Consider the following 27,648-nt stretch of genomic DNA (forward strand, 5'->3'; position numbering starts at 1 on the left):
GTTGTCAGTCCATTAATTACTTTTTCTGATTGATCAACACAAAATTGAGATTTCAGTCCTTTTTACCCACTGAGCAATATTTTACACTGAAGATGACTCAAATAGGAAAAATGAGTGTAATTTCTGTGTTTTAGAAAAAATGTAGAGTTTTTTTTGTGGTAAATTATACATAACATAAAGTTTACCATTTTAACCATTTTTAAGTGTACAGATCTGTGGCACTATGTATATTCATGTTGTTGCATAACCATCATCACCACCTGTCTCCAGAAGTTTTCTATCTTTTCAACTGAAACTGGACCTATTAAACACTATAACTTCCCATGCCTCCCTCCTTCTAACACCTGGCAACCACCATTCTACTTCTTGTCTCTAAGAATTTGAGCACTCTAGGAATCTCATATGAATAGGATCATACAATATTTGTCCTTTTGTGACTGGCATATTTCACATAGTATAATGCCTTCAAAATCTGTATATGTTATAGCCTGTGTCAGATTTCCCTCTTTTTATGGCTGAATAATATTCCATTGTATGTATATGCCACATTTTGTATATTCATTCATCTGCCCATGGACAATTGCGTTGCTTCTTCCTTTTGGCTATTGAGAATAATGCTGCTGTGAACATGGGGTACAAATATCTGTTCAAGTCCCTACTTTCACTTCTTTTGGGTATATACCCAGCAGTGGAATTGCTGAGTCATATGGTAATTCCATGTTTTAGTTTTTTTTAAGGAATTGCCAAACTGTTTTCCAAAAGTACAGTTTTGAATGTTTAATAAGCACTGGATGTTGTTAATGTTGACCTGGTAAATGATGCAAGATTTTTTTCATCCTGCTACAAGATATTATTCATGTCTTAGTTCTCTTTTTCTGCCCTATGATGCCTTCTCTGATTGCCAAAGCAGCCTTCTGATACTAATTCTTCTCTGGTACCATTATAATTTGTACATACCACAAAGTAGAGTAATTCTTTTTAAGTCTGTCTTCCCATTAGACTGTAATCTTACAGAGGAAAGGAGTACTCTTTTTAACCTTTATACCTGCAGTGTCTTAAATTTCAATTGAATAAATGTTAAACAAATAAATAAAAATAATGTTCTTAAACTACATTCAGTATTTGCCTTCGTAGTATCGTGAATTCACAGTTTCTTCTACAGTGATTCTGTACTTACAATTTTGATAAAACACCATTATTTAGATCCCATTAATTTAGAGTAATTTTGGCAGAATCTGAATTAGTATCACCTTTGTAACATCTATTTCAGAATTTTCTGAAAACTCTGAAGTAAGATATTCTGTGAATTCATCTGAGCTTTGGTCCAACTGGTTCAAGTTAATAAAATTTCCACATTTTATTAGATGGGACAACTAATGGGGAAATGATGAACACAGAGGATAAATGACTGACTCTAGGTTATGCCATGATTATCAGTGAAAGAGAGTAAGTTTCAAAATAATGGTAGTGCACTTTAAAAACAATTAGACCATCCTTTTCAGGAAGCAACATAGTATAGAAATGAAGAACATGGACTTTGGGGTCATATACACATGAGTTTAAAGTTCTAATTTTCTATTTACTAACTTTGTAATCTCTAACAAGTGGCTTAACTTCTCTGAGTTGCTGTTTTATTTGTCAAATGGGTATATTAATACCACTAACCTTAGGAAGGTTGTTAAGTTACATAATGATTTAAAGCATTTTGTACACAGTCGGCATTCAAGGAATGGAAGCTCTAATGATTATATGTTGTATGTACAATATATACCAATAGTGAAATACTACTAATATGTATAATTATAGTGATCATCCACTGTCTACTAGCATTAATAGGAAGAATTAACCTTGTGAGGTGCATGTTCTAAAAACTTATTTTTATTATAAAATTTTCAAACATACATAAAAACAGAGAGAAAAGCAAAAGGCAATTCCATATACCTATTGCCCTGAAGTGTAGTATTAACCCAGAGATTTGAAAATGTGCTCTGTAGAAGTTTCTTTAAGTGGCTTATTGTTTACAGCTATTGCTTTTTCTTTTTCTTTTTCTTTTTTTAAATAGGGCTTTATTTAAGTCTGTTGCTATTTTATGACCTGAAACTTGGTGTGCTATTTGGAAAATGCAGTTGTTTCACAGAAATTTAGTTTTTATTCATATGGCTTTTAAATATTTGAAACTGAATTTTCACCAGGATTTTTGTATAAGAGTATACATTAGATGGAGATCTGCAGTAAGACAATGGGACTGTTATAATTATTTGTTCATATGTGTTGAATAAAAAGAATTTCTAGATTATTAAGAAAAATGCCATCATGATCAGATAGTGAGTTAGCTGTATTAGAAATGCATTGGTCCTTTTATTACCATGTAGTCAGATCTAGTACATTGAGACTTTAATTTCTTTCCTTATCTCTTTTTTTCTCTTCTTGATTTAAACTTAAAACTTTTTTTGAAAGTTGTACAAATTATACATTATTCTTAAAGTTTCAAACAACAAAGAAATACAGAATAATAATAAAAGTATCCATTCCAGGATGTCTACATGTGTGTTCTTTAGAAAAGTCTGTTAAAGCATATATATATATTTTAAAGAATTTTAAGGGAGTTTATTGCCAGAAAGTGCCAGCATCTGAAAAGAGAACCATAAATGCTCCTAAGCAAAGGTAATCACCATCCTTTCAAAATATGCCAACAGGCAGAGAGGTGCCAAAGCAATGTAGTTCCAGAAAGGGAGTCTTCCTCCTGCTTCCTTGAGGTGTGGCAGGAAGGTCCTCAAAATCAGGCTGTCCCCTAAGGACTTCATTCTAATACAGAGCAGGAAGTCACTTCACCTCTCCATGGCCCTTCTCCTTCTCTATCTTTCACATGGAAGATCTTTTGGTGATAATGATATTGTTTATCCTTTCCTGTGTATTGTGAGCTTGTTGGGATGATCACATTCATCATTTAGCTGGACCATTTACCATTTGCTGGACCATGAGGAGCCACATTTGAAACCCACCAAGAGGAATTCACAGCCCATGGAGATCTTAAACTCAGAGCACAATTCAGAAACTGGACATGATTTTGGTGTCTTTCTTTGAGAAGAGGATGATACATTTTCAGTTGGGCATAGGTATTTGAATGAGATTAGATGTGCCATTTTTGGAATTAGATATATGGAAAAAAGAAAGTGTGTGGATGTGGGCACTGAAGAAGGTGGTTAATAATGAATAATACGTTTTTCACGTTATGGTATGTCTGGATTGGTTTCATGATACTTAATTTCCCAGTATAAATTTTCTTATTTATTTATTTATTTATGGCTGTGTTGGGTCTTAGTTGTGGCACACGGGATCTTTCGTTGTGACACATGGGATCTTTCATTGCAGCACACAGGCTCCTCTCTAGTTGTGGTGCGTGGGCTTCTCTCCAGTTGTGGAATGTGGGCTTCTCTCTAGTTATAGTGTGCAGGCTCTCTAGTTGTAGTGTGCAGGCACCAGAGCACATGGGCCCTGTAGTAGCAGCACGTGGGCTCTCTAGCTGTAGCATGCAGACTCAGTAGTTGTGGCACTCAGTCTTAGTTCCCCGACCAGGAACTGAACCCGTGTCCCCTGTATTGGATGGCAGATTCTGAACCACTGGACCACCAAGGAAGTCCCTGAATTTTCTTTTTAAAGAAGTACCATCCAAGTATGTAAAAGGTGTCATTGGTAGTAGAAAGATCAATAGAGAGAAAACAAAACTCTGGGGCTGATTTCTTGATTTGATATGCCATTGCACAATTTGAGGAAATTTTCAGTGCCTCAGATAAAATTATTTGATATCCAATTCCTATCTAAGACATGTCAAACTTATTCATTTTAATAGTTTGCAAAGTGTCCTGTGCTTCTTGGATGAATAGGGATTGTTAAGATTTTTTTTTAAATAAATTTTTTTTTCTCCCATTTAGTTCTCTTGTCTTCAAATAACCTGTGTAAATAACATTTTTCTGATCATAGAAGTAATTAATTCATTGTAGAAAATCCAGAAAATAAACAAGGATAGAAAGAGCCAAATATAAGGTAGCTTTAGATTTGTCTCCCAAAGAGTATTTATTGCTGGTTTTTTTCCCTCAAGTATCTTATTTTTATATGTGCACTTAAAAAATTGAAAGCATATTTCATAAGAAATATGTATCTTGTTTTTTCTTTTAACATTATATATTGAGCACTTTCCTTAAATGAAAGTTCTTAAAATATGTGACTTTTAATGACTGGGTGCCCTTTTACCTTTTCTAATCATATGTTCACTTTTTCTTGCATTTTTTATTATATTGATGGAATTGGATGTGGATTTTGAATGAACAAGCCTTTGAGGAAAAGGATGATCTGAAACAAAATGTCTTTTATTTGTATCTCTTTTGGGGGGAGTAACAATTTTGAGACATGGCCTGTGATGGATAGTGAACCATAAGGAAACATTGCCAGTTGCTCAGATAGGGGGAAATAGTGATGCTTGGTTTACGAGTTTCCTAGTTCTGCTGTGATGAAGTACCACAAACTGGGCATTAAAATAACATGTCTTTGTTTTCTTATAAGAACACCAGCCCTAGGATTAGGGCCCACCCTAATCTAGTATACTCTCATTTTAACAAATTACATCTGTAAAACCTCTTTCTAAATAAGGTCACATTCTGAAGTTCTAGGTGGACATACATTTTGGGGGTATGTCTCATTATATTTGGGTAGAACAACTCATTATATCTGGGTAAAACAATGAGTTTTAGTATTCTATCTAGCACCTGTATGTGTGAGAGATATAACTCTCCTAAGTGAGGCTTATATGACAATTCAGTTCAACCAAGCTAAACTCTCTTCTGTGATTTGGTCATGAAGATTTGAAGAATTTCTATCCTCAGGAATTTCTGGGGAGACAAGTAAACAAATATGAATGTTGTCCTGTAAGAACTTTGGATTTCATGTTTGAAGTGGGCCTTAGAGAGATCATAAGAAAAATATAAAGACAGAAATTTAAAAGTAGAAAAATTAAAGAACGTGGCATTAATTATCTTGGAAAGAGAAGGGAGGTAGGTAAGTGCTAATTTCATTGTTGAGTTCATTATATGAAGGGAGACAGCAACCAGCTGCCTTAATAACTTTTTTTTTTTAACTTTTAATGATGGAGAAAAAAAAACCCACACTGTGATTTGCTGCAGAAGGGCTTTGGATTAAGATATTATAGAGGGATTTCTAGGAGGAAAGGGTTACCAACCTCTTTCTAGATTCTAAAAGAAAGAATAGAAAACTCAGTCTGAAGTAGTTATGATTCAGCCATTTCAACAGGGAGAAAAGTAAGTCACTGAGTTTTTTAGTTACCTTGAAGCAATTTTATATATATATATATATTTATCTTTAAGAAAGATTTTTCTCTGGCTCCTGTTTCCCTCAGGAGACTGGTTATTTCTCAAACTGCAGTCATTTGAAAAAAAGTTGACCTGACAAAAGTGAGAAAAAGTTTTAATGGTCATCATCAGGTGGTATATGATGTTTATTTTTGATGTGAAGTATAGAACAAAATATTATAACAGACAAAACAGACTTTAAAATAAAGACTATTACAAGAGACAAAGAAGGACACTACATAATGATCAAGGGATCAATCCAAGAAGAAGATATAACAATTGTAAATATTTATGCACCCAATATAGGAGCATCTCAATATATAAGGCAAATACTAACAGCCATAAAATGGGAAATCAACAGCAACACAATCATAGTAGGGGAGTTTAACACCCCACTTTCACCAGTGGACAGATCATCCAAAATGAAAATAAATAAGAAAGCACAAGCTTTAAATGACACATTAAACAAGATGCACTTACTCGATATTTATAGGACATTCCATACAAAAACAACAGAATACACTTTCTTCTCAATTGCTCATGGAACATTCTCCAGGATAGATCATATCTTGGGTCACAAATCAAGCATTGGTAAATTTAAGAAAGTTGAAATCATTATCAACTATCTTTTCTGACCACAAGGCTATGAGACTACATATCAATTACAGGAAAAAACTGTAAAAAATACAAGCACATGTGGTCTAAACAATACATTACTAAATAAGCAAGAGCTCACTGAAGAAATCAAAGAAGAAATCAAAAAATACCTAAAAACAAATGACAATGAAAATACAACAACCCAAAACCCATGGGATGGAGCAAAAGCAGTTCTAAGGGAGAATTTTATAACAATACAATCCTACTTCAAGAAACATGAAACATCTGAGATAAACAACCTAACCTCACACCTATAGCAGTTAGAGAAAGAAGAACAAAAACCCCCCAAAGTTAAGAGAAGGAAAGAAATCATTATGATCAGATCAGATATAAATGAAAAAGAAATGAAGGAAGTGATAGCAACAATCAATAAAACTAAAAGCTGGTTCTTTGAGAAGACAAACAAAATTGATAAACCATTAGCTAGCCTCATCAAGAAATAAAGAGAGAAGACTAAAATCAATAGGATTAGAAACACAAAAGGAGAAGTAACAACTGACACGGTAGAAATACAAAGGATCATGAGAGATTACTGCAAGCAACTCTATGCCAATAAAATGGACAACCTGGAACAAATGGACAAATTCTTAGAAAAGCACAACCTCCCAAGACTGAATCAGGAAGAAATAGAAAATATAAACAGACCAATCACAAGCACTGATATTGAAACTGTGATTAAAAATCTTTCAGCAAACAAAAGCCCAGGACCAGATGGCTTCACAGGTGAATTCTATCAAACATTTAGAGAAGAGTTAACACCTATTCTTCTCAAACTCTTCCAAAATATAGCAGAGGGAGGAACACATCCAAACTCATTCTATGAGGCCACCATCACCCTGATACCAAAACCAAAGATGTCACAAAAAAAGAACACTACAGGCCCATATCACTGATGAATATAGATGCAAAAATCCTCAACAAAATACTAGCAAACAGAATCCAGCAGCACATTAAAACTATCATACACCATGATCAAGTGGGGTTTATCCCAGGAATGCAAGGATTCTTCAATATATGCAAATCAATCAGTGTGATAAACTATATTAAAAAATTGAAGGATAAAAACCATATGATAATTTCAGTAGATGCAGAAAAAGCTTTTGACAAAATTCAACACCAATTTATGATAAAAAAAAATCTCCAGAAAGTAGGCATAGAGGGAACTTACTTCAACATTATAAAGGCCATATATGACAAACCCACAGCCAACATCATTCTCAATGGTGAAAAACTGAAACCATTTCCACTAAGATCAGGAACAAGATAAGGTTGCCCACTCTCACCACTATTATTCAACATAGTTTCGGAAGTTTTAGCCACAGCAACCAGAGATGAAAAAGAAATTAAAGGAATCCAAATCGGAAAAGAGAAGTAAAACTGTCACTGTTTGCAGATGACATGATACTATATAGAGAGAATCCTAAAGATGCTAGCAAAAAAACTACCAAAGCTAATCAATGAATTTGGTAAGGTAGTAGGATACAAAACTAATGCAAAGAAATCTCTTGCATTCCTATACACTAATGACGAAAAATATGAAAGAGAAATTAAGGAAGCACTCACTTGTACCATTGCAACAAAAAGAATAAAATAACGAGGAATAAACTGACCTAAGGAGACAAAAGACCTGTATGCAGAAAACTATAAGACACTGATGAAAGAAATCAAAGGTGATACAAACAGATGGAGAGATATACCATGTTCTTGGATTGGAAGAATCAAAATTATGAAAGTGACTATAATACCCAAAGCAATCTACAGATTCAATGCAATCCCTCTCAAACTACCAATGACATTTTTCACAGAACTAGAACAAAAAGTTTCACAATTTGTATGGAAACACAAAAGACCCTGAATAGCCAAAGCAATCTTGAGAAAGAAAAACAGAGCTGGAAGAATAAGGCTCCCGGACTTCAGACTATACTACAAAGCTACAGTAATCAAGACAGTATAGTGCTGGCACAAAAACAGAAATATAGATCAATGGAACAGGATAGAAAGCCCAGAGATAAACCCACACACATATGGTCACCTTATCTTTGATAAAGGAGACAAGAATATACAATAGAGAAAAGATAGCCTTTTCAATAAGTGGTTCTGGGAAAACTGGACAACTACATGTAAAAGAATGAAATTAGAACACTTCCTAACACCATACACAAAAAATAAACTCAAAATGGATTAAAGACCTAAATGTAAGGCCAGACACCATAAAACTCTTAGAGAAAAATATAGGCAGAAAACTGTATAACATAAATCACAGCAAGATCCTTTTTGACCCACCTCCTAGAGAAATGGAAATAAAAACAAAAATAAACAAATGAGACTTAATGAATCTTCAAAGCTTTTGCACAGTAAAGGATGCCATAGAGAAGAGAAAAAGGCAACCCTCGAATGGGAGAAAATATTTGCAAATGAAGCAACTGACAAAGGATTAATCTCCATAATATACAAGCAGCACATGCACCTTAATATCAAAAAAACAAACAACCCAATCCAAAAATGGGCAGAAGACCTAAATTGACATTTCTCCAAAGAAGATATACAGATTGCCATCAAACACATGAAAGGATGCTCAACATCACTAATCATTAGAGAAATGCAAATCAAAACTACAATGAGATATCACTTCCCACTGGTCCGAATGGCCATCATGAAAAAAATCTACAAACAATAAATGCTGTAGAGGGTGTAGAGAAAAGGGAACCCTCTTGCACGGTTGGTGGGAATGTCAATTGATACAGCCACTATGGAGAACAGTATGGAGGTTCCTTAAAAAACTAAAAAATAGAACTACCATATGACCCAGCAATCCCACTACTGGGTATATATCCTGAGAAAACCATAATTCAAAAAGAGTCATGTATCATAGTGTTCATTGCAGCACTATTTACAATAGCTAGGACATGGAAGCAGGCTAAGTGCCCATCGACAGATGAATGGATAAAGAAGATGTGGCACATACATACAATGGAATATTACTCAGCCATAAAAAGAAATGAAATTGAGTTATGTGTAGTGATGTGGATGGACCTAGAGTCTGTCATACGGAGTGAAGTAAGTCAAAAAGAGAAAAACAAATATCGTATATTAACGCAAATATGTGGGATCTAGAAAAATGGTACAGATGAACTGGTTTGCAAGGCAGAAATAGAGACACAGATGTAGAGAACAAATGTATGGACACCAAGGGGGGAAGGGGGAGGGTGGGATGAACTGGGAGATTGGGACTAACATATGTGCACTAATATGTATAAAATAGATAGCTAATGAAAACCTGCTGTATAGCACAGGGAATTCTACTTCACTTCGCTTTGCAGTAGGAACTAACACAACATTGTAAAACAACTATACCCCCCCCAAAAAAAATCTCTGGAGTGCTTGTTAAAACCGAGACTTCTGGGCCCTACCCCTAGAGTTTCTGATTCAGTAGTTTGGAGAGTCCAGGAATTTTCATTTCCATTAATTTCTTAGGTGATCCTATTGCTTTAAGCCTGTGGACCACACTTGGAGAGCCACTGGTCTGACGTATAGAGCTGTGGTAGTGCTTGGACTTGCACTCAAGATTTTTGCTGCAAGCCCATATTAGAAGCCTGCCTCTGAGAGAAAATAAATGTTGAGGAATCTATTTTTTGTCTCAGGAGTGACAGGCAGGGGCAATCCCTGTTATGTTACACAAATAAATAAGACATTTCTTTCATCTCAGTGAGTATTTGGGTTCTGAAGATTTCCCTGTGTCCTTGACTAAAATGATACTCAAGGAACTATAGAATTCTTGTGTACTCTGGAAAGTACTTTACATAGAAACTAGGATTTTGGTATGTGAGCACAAGGAATGCCTATAAAGTTGGAAGCTGAATCCTCTTCAGCCACTCTGGATGTAGTTGGTGCATATATGCCATTACATAACCTCTTAAATATGTATTCATCAATCTAAAAATTGGAGAGGTTTCTAGCATGTGACTTTAAACACTAAGTTTTATTTTGGAGAAAGTTTGGCAAGGCCAAATCTTTACCATGTAACTTTTAGTTGTTTCTGAGTTTTGTCTTCATAAAGTTTCCTATTTACATTGGATCTAGAAGTGAAACTCAGGTTTAGCTAAAACATTTACAAGGACATGTATAAATATGACAACTTGTGAGAAGCACTTTGTGGTGAATAGACATTGAAGAAATGTTCTTAAAAGATATAAATCACAGCCAATGCTACATTTTCTAAAGTTGCTGCTCTTTCAATTTCAAATTCATATTAACAATATTCATTTGAATCTGTGCTCTCCATAAACAGATGCTGTGTCAGAGTTAAGAATCTAAAGTATTTGTATATCCTAAAGTTGTGTGGGAACATAGTGTTTTTATGAGAAAAATTATGTTGGGATTATTTAAGGGGGTTAATGGTTATAGTACTTAGCCCATTTCATCAGTGCTCCTTTTTTTCCTTCAGGAAACACCAGAGTTATCATAAATCAAATTTGAGAATAGTGTGAGCACTTTCCCTTTTACAGTTTGAGAAACACAGGAGAGAAAAAAAAATGTAAGCAACTTTCCTAGAAGCACAAATCGTTTGGATGAAGAGAAGATTTGAATATACTGTTCCCAAACAAAAATTAAATATGCCTAGATTATCAATTTACCAGTTGTGTGACCCTGAGCACATAACTCAATTACTCTTTGCCCCCCCCCCCTTTTCGCTCTGTAACTTGAGGATAGTAATAAACAATTGTATCATAACATTGCTGGGAAAGTATATGACACAACAGTTGGTGCTTAGCAAATATAGAACAAACAAATGATTAAATGAGATAACATATATAAATCCTTTACTAATGCTTGGCCCATGATAGATATTAAATGTTATTTTCTTTTAATTTTAAAGTTTGGTCAGAGCTACCTGCTGCTGAATCCATCCTAAATGCAGGGATGTCTTTCAAAGCCACGAGAGCACCTGCAAGGTTCTAACTTGCAATTTGCAGGGTAAAAACTGTTCTGTATGCAAGGGTATAGGGGGAGGGGGGGAGTGCAGTCTCTGTTAGCAGCACACTATTTTGGGTTATTTTCCTCTACAGTCCAATACATTCTTCTGGCCTACTTTAATCAACAAAGTAGTACTAATAAACTATCTCTCTGAAAGAGGTCCCTCTTTCCCTGGATCTTAACCTTTGATTCTCTGTTTATTTCTGTCTCATCCTTTCCCCCTTCCTCCTGGCTGACTTGGTTTCTGATTGTCAAACGAGATCCCGCTGAAAACAGGACCCCTTGTTAACTGAATTCTCCTTTTCTTAGACCCTTTACACAACTTGTCACCTACTACTTATCTCTATGTCCTTTCCTTCCTTGAATACTTTTAATTTAAAATGGTTTCTCTGACATAGAGAATGGACTTGAGGACATGGGAAGGGGGAAGGGTAAGATGGGATGAAGTGAGAGAGTGGCATGGACATACATACCCTACCAGATGTAAAATAGATAGCTAGTGGGAAGCAGCCACATAACACAGGGAGATCAGCTCCATGCTTTGTGACCACCTAGAGGGGTGGGATAGGGAGGATGGGAGGGAGATGCAAGAGGGAGGAGATATGGGGATATATGTGTATGTATAGCTGATTCACTTTGTTATAAAGCAGAAACTAACATACCATTGTAAAGCAATTATACTCCAATAAAGACGTTAAAAAATAGACAATTATTATTGAAGATCATATGTGATCAATTATGTGGAGATCATAAAAGAGAAGGGAAGACTGAGGAATGGTCACAGGTTGGAGAGACTATGGAGACATGACAACTACATGCATTGTGTGATCCCCAGACTCAACCTTGGACTAGGAAAAGGAAATTAGTGGGAATATTGGTGAAATTTGCATAAGGCCTGTGTATTAGTACAACCTATAGTATTGTATCTGATAATTCCCTGGCTTGGGCCATGTACAGTGCTATGTAAGATAGTGACATTTGTGGAATTTTAGTGAATGGTTTATGGGACTTCTTGGTACTTCTTTTGCAATGTTCTGTTATTCTAATGTTGTTTCAAAATGAAAATAAAAATTAAAAGTAAAAAAAATAAACAAAATGGTTTCTCTGTTCATAAGCAATGCTGATTGATTTTTTTTATTGAAGTATAGCTGATTTACAAAGTTGTGCCAACCTCTGCTGTGTAGCAAAGTGACTCAGTTATACACATAGACTTTCCTTTTTTTATATATTCTTTTCCGTTATGGTTTATCACAGGATATTGAATATAGTTCCCTGTGCTATACAGTAGGACTTTGTTGTTTATCCATCCAATATATAATAGTTTACATCCGCTAATCCCACACTCCTAGTCCTTCCCTCCCTTACCCCCCTTCCCCTTGGCAACCACAAGTCTGTTCTTTATGTCTGTTTCTGTTTTGTAGATAGGTTCATTTGTGCCATATTTTAGATTCCACATATAAGTGATATCATATGGTATTTGTCTTTCTCTTTCTGACTTACTTCACTTAGTATGATAATCTCTAGTTGTATCCATGTTGCTGCAAATGGCATTATTTCATTCTTTTTTATGGTTGAGCCATATTCCATTGTATATTTGTACCACATCTTCTTTATCCATTCATCTGTCAATGGACATTTAGGTTGCTTCCATGTTTTGGCTATTGTATGAATAGTACTGCTATGGACATAGGGGTGCATGCATGTTTTTTTGTTTTTTGTTTTTTGTCTTTTTTGCAGTATGCGGGCCTCTCACTGTTGTGGCCTCTCCCATTGCGGAGCACAGGCTCTGGACGCTCAGGCTCAGTGGCCATGGCTTACGAGCCTAGCCGCTCCGCGGCATGTGAGATCTTCTGGGGCCGGGGCACGAACCCGTGTCCCCTGCATCGGCAGGCGGACTCTCAACCACTGCGCCACCAGGGAAGCCTGCATGCATGTTTTTGAATTATAGTTTTGTCAGGGTGTATGCCCCAGGAGTGGGATTGCTGGATCACATGGTAATTCTATTTTTACTTTTCTGAGGAACCTCCCCTGTTTTCCATAGTGGCTGTAACAACTTGTGTTCCCACCAACAGTGTAGGAGGGTTCCCTTTTCTCCACACCCTCTCCAGCATTTGTTATTTGTAGACTTTTTTTAAAAAATAAATTTGTTTTTTTTGCTGCACTGGATCTTCGTTGTTGCGTGTGGGCTTTCTCTAGTTGTGGTTAGTGGGGGCTACTCTACATTGCAGTGCATGGGTTTCTCATTGTGGTGACTTCTCTTGTTGTGGAGCATGGGCTCTAGGCACACAGGCCTCAGTAGTTGTGGCACTTGGGCTCTGTAGTTGTGGCTCACAGGCTTTAGAGCTTAGGCTCAGTAGTCGTGGCACATGGGCTCAGTTGCTCCATGGCTTGTGGGATCTTAGTTCCCTGACCAGGGCTCGAACCTGCATCCCCTGCAGGTTGGCAGGTGGATTCTTAACCACTGCACCCTATAGAACCTGGTTTAGTGTTGCTCTTGGCTTCATATTTGTCTAATTTCTAAAGCCTAAATATTTCACAAATGTTCTAGTGCCTTTTGCTTCTTTACTTTTTTGTGCTTAATCCAAAGTCAAGTGATGAAAGCCATTTTATTTTTGTATGATTCTCATCGTTTCCAAATGATCTCAACTGGCTTCAGTAGAATTATTTCCAAGTATGAGCAGTTACACAAAAATATGTTCACATACACACAGGGAGGTCATTTAGCTTTGGATTAAGATAAATATTTTTGTGAAATAGACTGGACACTTTGAGAATTGTTATATACAGTTTCAACATGTCTATAACCAAAAATGTCCTTGAGTGGTCAAAAGCCCAAGACAGTTGTGGGAAAGGCACTTGGGAAAATGAAATTGTGATGTTTGACTTGTACCAAAATTTCTATCAAGACTTTTGAAACTCTTTTGCAAGTATAAAAATGATATTCAGGAGGGCTTCCCTGGTGGTGCAGTGGTTGAGAGTCCGCCTGCCGATGCAGGGGACATGGGTTCGTGCCCTGGTCTGGGAAGATCCCACATGCCGCGGAGCGGCTGAGCCCGTGAGCCATGGCCGCTGAGCCTGCGCGTCTGGAGCCTGTGCTCCGCAATGGGAGAGACCACAACAGTGAGAGGCCCGTGTACCGCAAAAAAAAAAAAAAAAAGTGATATTCAGGGAAACATTCATAAAGCTGTGGACAAGAACGTCTCCAAATATCTCCACATTCTAGTGATTTGGTTTGAAGTATTCACTCTGCTCAAATAGCCATGAGATATTCCAGTTGTCTACCTCCATCCCCTTTGCTTTTCTGCCTCTTTTGAATAGCAACATTAGAGATCAACTTTTTTCTTGTTCCATGTCTATAGTTTATTTTCTGTCTCAGTTGAATATTAAGGAAGACTATACCTTATCCTTGAAGCTTATTACATCCTCTCTAAAATTTGACTTTAATTTGAAAATAGTATATTTTTCCTTGTCAGTGCTGCCTTCAGTGACTCAGTTTATTAGGAGATACACATTTAAAACAACATTCAATTACCTTTAAAAAATGGGACACAAGTCAATGCTTGACTAATGAAAACTGCTTGTGGACTCTATCGTTTTATGTAAGTGATGTAAGCTTAGCTAATATAGAATTAGTGAGTTCCAAAACTTGAATACATGCTTCGCCTGTCACTACTTTTACGAGAATGAGATCATGTTTTCTGCTTTCTTATATGGGGGGGGGGGGTGCGGTGGGCAAGGAGAAGGGTGTTGGATTATATGTGATTGCTTCTTTTGCCATTCTAATTTTAAAATTTCATGAGATAGATGTTTCGAAATGAAAAACATAGAGAAAATCCATAAAATATTACCCTGGATGCCATGAGGGTTTTGTTAAAACTCTGATTCAAAAATTGAGGGCTTAAAACAAATCTAAGTTAGGGGCTATAAATGTTTTTCCCTGTTTAGCTAAATTAAATAATCTGGGTTCTGCCTTTCAACTTCTATATGTGCTATGGAATTAAAGACAGGCTGGTCCTGGATGCCTGTAAGTGCTTCAAAGGACCCTATTCCACATTTATGGTGGTTGGTGAACAGTGTTTAGCTATCATTTAGTTATTCTTGGAAATTTTTTTCTTCTAGTCAAGTATATAAAGAAAATGGTTCAAGAAGTAAAAGTGACGCTGCTTATCTTCAAAATGGGGATTCCAAAATTTAAGCTACACCCACTTCACTTGTTGGGAGAAAGGGAGGTTAAGGTTATTTTCTCATAAAGAGAGTCAGAGCTGCTATCTTTTATGCTTTGTGATAAAAGTGGAGTTTAAATGACTTCAAAATGAGTGCCAATATTTTTCAAGGAGTAAACCTAATAAAAAATGAGAAAAATTGTAAAGAAAGGCTTTGATTGAAATCCAGTAATGCAGCTCTTATGAAGCCTATTTAGGCATTGGTTTTCATTTAGATGTTGAGTCCTTTCTGTTGACCCCTCCTCCGCATACCCCCATCAACAATGTAAATGTAAGCTCTATGAAACCCTGGTTTTAGGGATTTACTATTTATTCTTCTATGGTTTTCCAGGCTATAATTCTTATAAAATATATCATTATCAAATAGATTTTAGAGTACATAAGAATCAGTGGTGCTTATTAAAATTTTGATGCCTTGGCCCATGCCCATATATTCTGAATATGGCTAATGCTTTTTGCTTTAAAGTTTAGTTTTCTTATATTAATTTGCTATATCAGCTCTATTTTGATTCATATTTGCAGGATACATCTATTTTAATTCCTTACTTTCAACCTTTTTATATCCTTAGGTTTTAGATATATTCCCTATAAATAGTATATGACTCTTCATTTTTTAAAATCCAGCATGATAATATTTGTATTTAAATTGCAGCATTTAGTTCATATGAGTTTAATGTAATTGCTGATTTATTTGGGACTAAATCAATTTATTCCTATATATATTTAATTTGTTCCACTTGTTCTGTATTCCTTTTTCTAATTTTTCTTCTTTCCTTTTGAAATGATTGGATATTGTTACAAATCCATTTTAAAATATGTCTAAGGGAATTTTGTACAAACTATTTTTTTAATTGACTACCTTAAAATTTAAAAAAAAATTACTTGCTTTATGAAAGTTAATTATTAATTGATACTTATACTCTTCATTTTAGACAATGCAAGAACTTTATGACAGTTTTAATCTATTTACTCACCTCCATTCTTTGATATTTGGTGTGTATTATAATTCTTTTTGTATTTCCAAAGATTTTATTATTATTTTACACAAATAATATTCAGTTAGATTTATCTGCAGGTTTAACATTTTTGTTGTTATTCATTTTTTCCTGTATCTCCAATCTTCCTTTAGGGATCCTATATTTACCTTCAGCTCAAATTACATTTTTTAGCCTTTCCTTTAGAATGAGTCTACTGATGGTTTATTATTCCAGTTTTGGTTTGGGTTAAACTATTTTTATTTTAGCCTATTCTTGAAGAATAATTCTTACATGGTATACAATTCTGAATTGACAATATTATATTTCACTAATTCCAAAATTTCATTTCACTATCTTCTAGCTTCCATCTTTGATGTTGATAGGTCTGCTGCAAACACTACTGTTTTTCCTCCTTAATCTGTTTTTCTTTTCCTGGCAGCTTTACAATTTTTCTCATTATCTTTATATTCTGCACTTCAATTATGATGTGTGTAGGTGTAAATTTCATTTTACTTATCCTGCCTGGAATTTATTTGATTTCTTAAATATGTAGATTGATATATTTCATTATTTTTGAAAAAGCCTTAGTCATTGTCTTTTCCAGTATTGCTCTGCCTTCCTCTCTCCTTCTTTGGTAATTCTAATTCCCTATATGTTATTACTTCTCACTTTATCTTTTTTTGTCTTATCTTTCCCTTCTCTGTTTTTGATCATTTTGTCTCTCTGTGCTTCATTCTAGATAGTTCCTCCTGATATATTTCACAGTTTAATAATTTACTCTTCACCTGTGTCTAATGTGCTATTTAAATTTTATTGATTTCAGTTTTATTCAGTGTTACAATTTCTGGTTGGTTCTTTTTCAAATCTACTACATTACTTTTTTTTTAAGATTTATTTATTAATTATTTATTTAATTTATTTTTGGCTGCATCGGGTCTTAGTTGCAGCATGCGGGATCTTTGTTGAGGCATGCAGAATCTTTCGTTGTGGCGTGTGGGCTTCCCTCTAGTTGTGGCGTGAGGGTTTTCTCTCTCCAGTTGTGATGAGCAGGTTCCAGAGTGCGTGGGCTCTGTAGCTTGTGGCACACAGGCTCTCTAGTTGAGGCATGTGAGCTCAGTAGTTGTGGCACGTGAACTTAGTTGCCCCGTGGTTTGTGGGATCTTAGTTCCCCGCCCAGTGATTGAACCCGCATCCCCTGCATTGTAAGGCAGATTCTTTACCACTGGACCACCAGGGAAATCCCTACTATGTTACTTTTTATATTTTTCAGTTATCTACTGAAATTGTTAAGCCTGGCTTTTATTTCCTGGAACATGTTAAGTGTAGTTGTTTTTTTTTTTTTTTTTTTTTCTCTTCCCGCTTGCGTCTCCCTCCCTCCCACCCTCCCTATCCCACCCCTCCAGGCGGTCACAAAGCACCGAGCTGATCTCCCTGTGCTATGCGGCTGCTTCCCACTAGCTATCTACCTTACGTTTAGTAGTGTATATATGTCCATGCCTCTTTATCGCTTTGTCACCGTTTACCCTTCCCCCTCCCCATAGCCTCAAGTCCATTCTCTAGTAAGTCTGTGTCTTTATTCCTGTTTCACCCCTAGGTTTTTCATGACATTTTTTTTTTCTTAAATTCCATATATATGTGTTAGCATACGGTATTTGTCTCTCTCTTTCTGACTTACTTCACTCTGTATGAGAGACTCTAGGTCTATCCACCTCATTACAAATAGCTCAATTTCATCTCTTTTTATGGCTGAGTAATATTCCATTGTATATATGTGCCACATCTTCTTTATCCATTCATCCGATGATGGACACTTAGGTTGTTTCCATCTCTGGGCTATTGTAAATAGAGCTGCAATGAACATTTTGGTACATGACTCTTTGAATTATGGTTTTCTCAGGGTATATGCCCAGTAGTGGGATTACTGGGTCATATGGTAGTTCTATTTGTAGCTTTTTAAGGAACCTCCATACTGTTCTCCACAGTGGCTGTATCAATTTACATTCCCACCAACAGTGTAAGAGGGTTCCCTTTTCTCCACACCCTCTCCAGCATTTGTTGTTTCTAGATTTTTTGATGATGGCCATTCTGACTGGTGTGAGATGATATCTCATTGTCGTTTTGATTTGCATTTCTCTAATGATTAGTGATGTTGAGCATTCTTTCATGTGTTTGTTGGCACTCTGTATATCTTCTTTGGAGAAATGTCTATTTAGGTCTTCTGCCCATTTTTGGATTGGGTTGTTTGTTTTTTTGTTATTAAGCTGCATGAGCTGCTTGTAAATTTTGGAGATTAATCCTTTGTCAGTTGCTTCATTTGTTTTAATATCTGAGTCTGGTAGATCCAATATCAGAGAGTATTTTTGGGTTGATTTCTGTTCTCTGTTATTTGTGAAGTTTCATTTATCCATATCAGAGTTCTCCAGAGAGACAGTATTCAACACAGTGCACCATATTTTCTTCTCATATGCTTGTTTAGATTTGATTGCGTCCTGGACATTGTATTTGAAACATTATTTTTGAAAATAACTTGAGACCTCAGATGTAACTTCCTAGAGAAATTTTCATTTGCTTTTGCCGTGTGGAAGCAATATGATACCTCTTTAGTAAGATGGAGACAATAATTTGGTACTACTTTAGTCTAGTTTCAATGCTTAAGAGTCACCTAGAAAATTCAAAGCTGGACTTCTATCTGTGGGGGGCTGATTTACTTTTATTCTTATGTGAAAATCTATTTCTGGTCTCAGTGTGGTAAAGTGGTTTTAAATGTAGGACTCATTTCTCTAGATATCTGTCAGTTCCTAGATTTTGTCTTGGTTATTCCTGATGGTCTTATTAGCTCTTTGATGCCCTTAAGAAGATTTTTAATATATTTTTACTTATGTAAAATGTACTGGGAGGTTTTGTCTGAGTTACCTTGTTTTCCGTTACTGAGAATTGGGCATTTTTGATAGATTTCATTAAGACACTGAGAAAACTTGAGTAACTTCATTCTGAAAAACTTACTTACCTTCCTCAATAACCTATACATTTCCTTTTCTTTAATGAGCACTAACCTCTGCTCATTTCTAGGACTGTTCTACAGGTATCAAAATTTGAAGTTGCAAAACACTCTTACTCTGGCTCAAACCATTCTCTTGGTGACGCATAGGTACTAGGTCTGGTTCTGGTGGCATAGGTACTAGGTCTGGTTCTGGACGCATAGGTACTAGGTCTAGATCTGGTAGCATTATTGTCTCCTTCTCTCCTGCCTCTCTGAGAAATAATAATCTTCTCTCTGATTTTCCTATTGCTGGCTCTTTTGTATCACAACAGGTCTCAGGTCAAATATTAACTCTTCGGAAAAATCTTCCCTGACCACCCAACAAAGTAGCCATCTATCTCATCATTCTGTTAAAACAGTTTATGAATTTTCTTTATGGCACTTACTATTGTTATAAATATGTTTATTTATTTATTTGTTTACATGTTTATTGTTTGTCTTCATGCTCCATTCTTTTATTCCCAATGGAATGTAGTTCCCATGAGAACAGGACACTTTCCTGTTTATTCATTGTTATATCCTTATTGCCTAGAATAGTGCTTGGCAAATAGTAAGCATGCAATATATATTTGTTGAATGAGTAAGTGACTGAATGGCATGATCTTAGCCATTGTTTGATTTTCCTACTCTTCTTATAATGCCCATAAGTCACAAGCATTGAGAAGGTCTCAATAAATCTTCTGTTTGGTGTGAGAACACTTATCTGCATTTTGTCCCTAAACTTCTACTTTATTTGCTTGGTCAGATACTGCTTTCCTGCTCCATTTATCCTCCAGAGGACTCTGTGTTCCTGTCTTCCAGACTTACTTAAGGTAAATCTCTGTTTAATAGCTGCATTACATTTCTATTAAAGTTCTATTTCCTTTTTAATTTTAAAAGATACTAAAAATTATAGAAGCCCTTTAATAATCTTTTTGACTTGGATGCCAAGAAGTTCAGAACAAAATTTAGAGATTACAGTTTTAGAATCATCTTTTCCTATATTTTTGAACTCTAATTTTATTGACATTAATGTATAGGTCTTCTTTATATAATAAACCATCTAAAGTTCTTGGAAGATAATTGAGAATATATTAAAAGACAAACAAAAATAAAAACTCAAGTTCTGACTGAGAAGGTATCCCTAAGAACCTAGGGGCAGGACAGGAATAAAGACACAGACGTAGAGAATGGACTTGAGGACATGTGGAGGGGGAAGGGTAAGCTGGGACGAAGTGAGAGAGTGGCATGGACTTATATATACAACCAAATGTAAAATAGCTAGTGGGAAGCAGCCACATAGCACAGGGAGATCAGCTCGGTGCTTTGTGACCACCTAGAGGGGTGGGATAGGGAAGGTGGGAGGGAGACGCAAGAGGAAGGAGATATGGGGATATATGTATGCATATGTATAGCTAATTCACTTTGTTTTAAAGCAGAAACTAACACACCATTGTAAAGCAATTATACTCCAATGAAGATGTTTAAGAAAAAAAGAATTTCAAAGCTCTCTGTATAAAATTGCATGGCGTTTCAGAACATTTTATTTGTAATCAGCAATCAGGGTAGGAGGGAGGAGCATCAATTTTCTCATTATTCCCAGGATTTTTGTGAAGTGAGGATCAAATAAATTTATGGAAAACTGCCTGCTACTCCAAAAATTTAGCTTTCTCTTGCTTTTCCCTCTAAGTGCCATTAAGCAGAAAAACACACTGTAGTGTGCAGAGAAGGCATAATGGTGAAACAGGTATAGTGATTAGTGACAGTAAAGACAGAAGGTTCTAGAACATAAAAAAGGGAAAAAGTCACTTCTCTATCAGGAAGACAACTACCCAGAAGTGTCAGAGAACTAGGCCCAGAAGGCACATAGTTCATTCTTTTGTTAGAACTAGTGCAGTTTTCCTTTAGGAAATTCTGGCAAGAAAATTCCATGGATAATTAGGGAAAAACCATCAGGGATAGGCAAAGGCCATCACAGGAGGGATATACTCGGGATTGTTAGTGAGAGTTTCATCTACCTAGGTCACAGATGCTTGCTAGAAACAGTAATATGCCAAGGGAGATATGTAAAAGTTACTGTATAAAAACAAACAATAATAAATAATATTCTTTGAAAAGTATGTGGTTGGTTTTGTGCTAATTACTTTAGGACCATCATCTTATTTAATCCTCATTATAGTTCTATAAACTAAGTACTATTACTATTGACATTTTACAGATGAGAAAATTGAGCTTTGGAAAAGATTAATGTACTTTTCCCAACATTATATAGCAGAACTGAAATTAAAACCTAGATTGCTTCAAAGCCAAAATATACTTAATTACTAGTAGTACTTTTAGAAACATACCATGCCAGATTATCGTATATTGTTCCTGTTTGTTAAGATTGTATGTTCTTTTAATTATTTTGGAAGGCATGGCTGAGCTGAACTAGCCAGAGAAAGGACTGATCTCTGAACCCTCTTTCCCCTGCTGCCTAGCCCCCTATACTCCTATAGTCTCTAGCTTACTTTAGAAAACTGAAGTCAAGACTCCTGGAAATGTGTTCTTTAGGAGAACTAAAAACATAGGTTCATTTGAGGTGAGGAGTTGAGATTAGCAGTTGACTCTGAAAGCTCTTGCTGAAATAGACTTTTTGTGCCTGGTAATTAGGAGGAACAGTTGGTAGCATCCGGAGTCCCCCCTGCAAAAAGAACCTCTAAATTTAACTGTTGAGAGGAAGAAAGGATATTGGAGCTGGACAGTATTTTCAGACACCATATCTGAGAGTCTGTTGCTGGCATTCCTGGCATAAAGGGGAACTTCAAAGAGATTGCAGGTGTGTCTTTCTAGGAGGATACACTTAACAAGAAAGCAGAGCTATAAGTCAAGGAAATAATTACAAACAGAAGACACTGTGTTAGTAGAAGACTTAGACAATTAAGCTGTGCAGTGGAAGTCACGGAACTGACTCAAAGGTGTGAAGACAGTAGGTGACACTGAGGAAAGTTGAATGTGTCACTGTGGGAAGACTGTGAGGCTTTTGATATTGTAGTTTTTTGTTTCAAAATATAAAAGTTTTGCTTACTTTCCCTTTCTTATGTTTTAAGTAGGGTGTTGGTGCTAATCTCTTAAAATCGCTTGGTGGCTAGATTCTTCCAAGTGTTTGAGTGGTTATCTGTTCTTGAGACTTTCTTCCATGTGTATCTCTGTCCCAAGAATTACAGCTGCATCAAGTCACATGCACAACTCTAATAAACACATGCAGTTAATAAGTATTCCATTTCCATGTAATATTGGATATATACATATATATATATATATATATATTTTTTTTTTGTGGTATGCGGGCCTCTCACTGTTGTGGCCTCTCCCGTTGCGGAGCACAGGCTCCGGATGCGCAGGCTCAGAGGCCATGGCTCACGGGCCCAGCCGCTCCGCGGCATGTGGGATCTTCCCGGACCGGGGCACGAACCCGTGTCCCCTGTATCGGCAGGCGGACTCTCAACCACTGCGCCACCAGGGAAGCCCTATTGGATATATTTTGATCTTTCTTTTTTACATTAGTGGAAAAGCATGATGGGTAAAAACAGCAGACAGACAGAATCTGGAACCAGACAAGCCTGGCTTTGAATTCTGGCTCTGACACTTATGTTTGATTTCCTATGATTCCCACAGATAACAGGCCACTGCAAGAGATACCTGAGTTGGCCATAGAAGAAGATAGGTTTTTCTTGGTGGATTTACAAGTTAGCTTTCCAAGGGAAATGTGGTGAGTCAAGGTTTTGGTAGTGACTTCTTTTTTAGGTCATAACAGAATGAAGAGCAGCTAGTGTGCTGTCTTCACTGGAGGCAGCATTGTGTAGTAGAAGACACATGAACTTTCATGGGCTGTATGTGAATTCCAGTTTTGGAACTTCCTAGTTGTGTGACTATAGGCAAGTTTTCTAAAGCCCTGAACTTTAGTTCCCTTATCCAAAAAAAATGGGATATTAATACAGATGATACTGGCTGCTATGATAAATGACTGTGCTAGCAAATATAAATCACCAGAAACATAACTAGTGCTTTATGTGTTATTTTAGTCCTAATTCCTATCTTTGCCTATCACCATCAAAGCACAAGAATGTTCTCCCACCCCATACACACTATTACAGTGATATGCGACTGCCACCATGATGTTGAGGTCTTAAGATAAGTTGTGCTAGAAAGTGTAATTATTGCTTCCTCCCCTACTTTTTCTCCTAGGGTTAGGATTCCTTACATATTCCTTACATATACCTGGGTCAATCTGACCCAGACTGTGAACGAATGAATGGGAAAAAGGGTTGGGAAAAAATTGAACACCGGATGAATATTGTTGAAAATCTAATTTAATATTAGAAGTTTAAAAAAAACTGTATGGCAGGAAGATGAATTATAATCTATGTTCCTGGATCAAAGACATACTCTGTAAAGCAAGAATAAGATAAAATAAAACAAACATATATCTAGTGTTTAATATTAGAGTGGAAGCAGCCACTTAATGAAATTCTTTTACAGCACTCCCATATAATTTTTATTCAGGTATTCACTGTTTTAGAATACAAGTTCCATTGAATGTCTTTTGGGGAATAACAAATAGAGTCAGTCCAGCCCTAACTCCTCCTTGGAGTAAGCCCAGGACTGCCAACCATGAGCTGTCTTTCAAAGGTTCTGCTCCGGCCCATTTTCATAGACACAGAGCTGGTTATAAATTCTGTTGCTCTCTTTCCCCACCTATATCCCAGTGACCTCGCCCGCTTTGCTTGTTGAATAGTCACAATTTTTAGTTTTTATTTGCTCCACCCTGGTTGAGCTGTGATTCTTGTTCAAAGATTTAGAGATTTGGAAATTTGGGAAAGCAAAAGAAGGGCATCATGCTGAAAACTCAGTGAGTTCCACAGAAGCAGCCAAATAAAGACTGCTCATAGGGAGAGAAATGTGGATAGCTCACGTATGTGCTTTTAGCATTAATAGAGACAAGGAAGCGGGGTGGGAAGGAAATATCCAGTGGTTTGCTGGCAAATATTTAGTAACCAGCTCTCTGGTCAGGGAAGGGAGCCCTGATTTGTGGAATCTGCCAGTTGCTGGGAGTAAATATTTCCAACATAGACTGTTTCAAGTTACCAACATGATATCACTTAAAGCTAGGTTGCAAATTGATGCTCATAATTAGCTCTCCTGAGCCAATACCAGTCAGCACATCAATAGTAGTAGCCTTGGCACTGCTGATTGAGTTAAGGAGGATCTGGTATGAATTTTAAAAGATAATGTCTTTTGTGTCAGAGTTTCTTAAAATATTAGCTTTGCCACTTATTAGCTGTCTAATCTTGGGTAGAAACCCTTAAATTCCCCAAGCCTAATTTCCTCTTTCAGTATTTCATTTATTCAGTATGCATTTGCATGTTTTTGTATGCCAGGAACTGCTCTAGACAATCTGAAGACAGAGTTGAATAAAACAAACTCCTTACCCTATTAGAGCTTACATTCTAGGAGGGAAGACAGATAATAAGCAAGTAAACAAAAATATTATAATTTTAGGTAGTTTATAAAGAAAACACATAGGGCACTGTAAGCCCAGGAGAGGACATTTTGTGTGTTTTGTGCACCTCTTTATTCTGAGTGCTTACAACAGTGCAAGAACAAATCAGGACATAAAGGAGGGGTCTGCTACTCTAAGTGGTACTGTCAAGAAAGGCACTTTGAGGGGCTGATATGTAATCAAAGAGACTTAAGTGCTTTTGGGTAGCTGGTTGAAGCCCCCATCTCCAACCTTCTTCTCTTGAACTACTTACAGGGGGAGTGGCCATGTGTCATAGCTCTGGCCAGAGAAAAATAAGTAGAAATCTTTTGGGTGAGACTTCTAGGAAAACTTTTATTTTCCCAGTAAAATTGGACAGACTTATCTGGTTCGCACTAATCTCTCTTACCTCTCGCCAACTTAGATCTTTCCTTCTCTAAGTTGCTTGGACTTGATTGAGAATTATCAGCTATTATGAGACTATAAAGTGACAAACATGAAGATAATATTATAATGCATACTCAATATTATAATTTATTAATATATCTTAATTAATTCATATTCTTCATATTATAAAGGACTCAATAAGTGATAAAAAATGGTTAAATATTTTTAACCCCTAATTTGTGCTTTATTACAGGAGTCATAATAATGTGAATGATTCCAGAGTCAACTTTAAAAAACTTTAAGATCTTGGGGTAATGTTAATAGCTATAAGTGTACACTTCTTCAAAGCTTTAAACACATATTTGCAAACAAAAAGCAATACAATGCTTAGAAAAAAATCTAGCACTTTATAAAATATTCTTTTTGGTCTAGAAAGTTCAATATAGAAGCGAGCTATTGAAGAGCAAATGATAGAGCTTTCTAACACAAAGAAACATGTGTACATGTATGTGTGTGCACATGTATAATTAAAAAATAAAAGTAGTGAATACTTTTATTCTAAGTTCTAACCAAGAGAGAGGTTATAAGAAAAAAAAAAGAATTTGAGTTTTATGTTCTAAAGCTGAACCAGTGTTTCTCAGCCTTTTTTTCATTGTCCTCCTCACCTCCAGGAGCATTTTAGACATTTTTCCCCCTAATAGCCCTTCCCCAACCCCATTAAATTTTAGTACCAGATATATACTGTATTTGTGTTTATACTGTCAGGCAGTATTGAGCTTTGAGGGCCACAACCCATTGTAATATGTAATATTTTTATCTCCTCCCCCCAAACCAATTTTCACCTCCTTGGGGGGTGCTGTCAGCTCCGACCCTTACTGTTGAAATGTATGAGCTGAACCAGCACAGGACTTTACAAAGTATTTCTTACATTCCTACTTTTATACTTCATGGGCAAGATACGTGGGAGAGTTTTCAAACTTCTGAGAAAATCTTAGAATCACCACAGATGTTGAGATAGCTTTCTTGAAATCCTTGAAATAGTTTTAGCCCTGGGAAAATTTTATTCACTTCGGGGTAGTTGTATTTCCAGTCTTTTAACCCAGTATAGGATGAGTCTGTGTCTGTTGCTGCCATTCCCAAATTTATCTTCTGAAGGTTTGCAGATTGGTAATCAGAATTAGGATAATGTAAGTTATATCATTCCTGGAAAAACATTTAAAAATTTCTTTTCACTGTGGTTTATTTCTTCCTGTTCTTCCAGGTTTTTTTTTTAAAGTCTGTGAATGCATGTGTACACATGCACATATAGTTTTTTTCCCCAAAATGGAGTATTCACACATGTTAATGTGTTAGTATTATTAATATTATTGTATTAGTGTATTATTCACGTAGGTGTTTCATAACATGCCTTTTCAGTTTTTATTGTAAACATTTCCCCATGGTTTAAAGTATTTTCCTATATCATTATTTCTAATGGCTGCATAGCATTGATATTGTATATATTTAAGCAGTCCTCTATTTTTTGACAGGTAGGCTATTTCAAACTTCTTGCCACAATAAAAAAAAGCATATACACAGTGACAAACGCAGTAAGGTAGATAGCTAGTGGGAAGCAGCCGCATGGCACAGGGATATTGGCTCGGTGCTTTGTGACAGCCTGGGGGGGTGGGATGGGGAGGGTGGGAGGGAGGGAGACACAACAGGGAAGACATATGGGAACATATGTTTATGTATGACTGATTCACTTTGTTATAAAGCAGAAACTAACACACCAATGTAAAGCAATTATACCCCAATAAAGATGTTAAAAAAAAAAAAAAAGCTTCAATGAATGCCATTGTAGCTAACCTTTGTACAGGGCATTGATTACTTCCTTAGGAAAGATTTCTTGAAGTGTTGTCGCTGGATCAAAACTTGTGCATGCTTTTACTGACTTGATAAATATTGCCAAATTTTGATTCAGAAAGCTTATATAATTCAGCATTTCCAAGTTTTAAAATTGGTTCTTATTCTTCCTTTGAGCAAGCAACGTTTCACATATCTAGTTTGAAGATATTAATTATACTATTTTACAGTCCTGTCCTATTAGTTTTATTTCCTGGTATAAATTCTTGCATCTGTTATCTCTAATGATATTGGCACACTGATTATCAGGTAATTTCATTTTTCAATTTTCAGCTTATTTAATTTGAGACACTAGAGATTACCTGAAAGACTGCCAGCTGTCTTTTCAGTTCAAGTTATGGGAGAAGAAAAAGTTCTTACAGGAGCTTGCATTGGTCAGTGTATTGAGAGTGCAAAAATGGTTGGATATTCCAGCAGGTATACTGCATTCTGATAGGTCCTCAGTCTTCCCTGGTGTTGCTAGCCCCGCAGGGCCCAATCTCACCTTTCCTCTAGTCTTTCTATAATAAATTTATTTATTTGGCTGCGTTGGATATTCGTTGATGCACGCGGGCTTTCTCTCTATTTGTGGCGAGCGGGAGCTACTCTTCACTGCCGCGTGCGGACTTCTCATTGCGGTGGC

The 27,648-nt window shown here is 36.2% G+C and overlaps 1 protein-coding gene across 1 annotated transcript in view; it reads left to right on the forward strand.

Moving 5' to 3' along the window:
• LRRC69 (leucine rich repeat containing 69) overlaps positions 1-27,648 on the forward strand; it is a 93,600-nt gene that overhangs the window by 21,551 nt on the left and 44,401 nt on the right. The gene's annotated exons all lie outside the window — the stretch shown is intronic.

This window comes from Tursiops truncatus, chromosome 17 (assembly GCF_011762595.2).
Source record: "Tursiops truncatus isolate mTurTru1 chromosome 17, mTurTru1.mat.Y, whole genome shotgun sequence".
NCBI lineage: Eukaryota > Metazoa > Chordata > Mammalia > Artiodactyla > Delphinidae > Tursiops > Tursiops truncatus.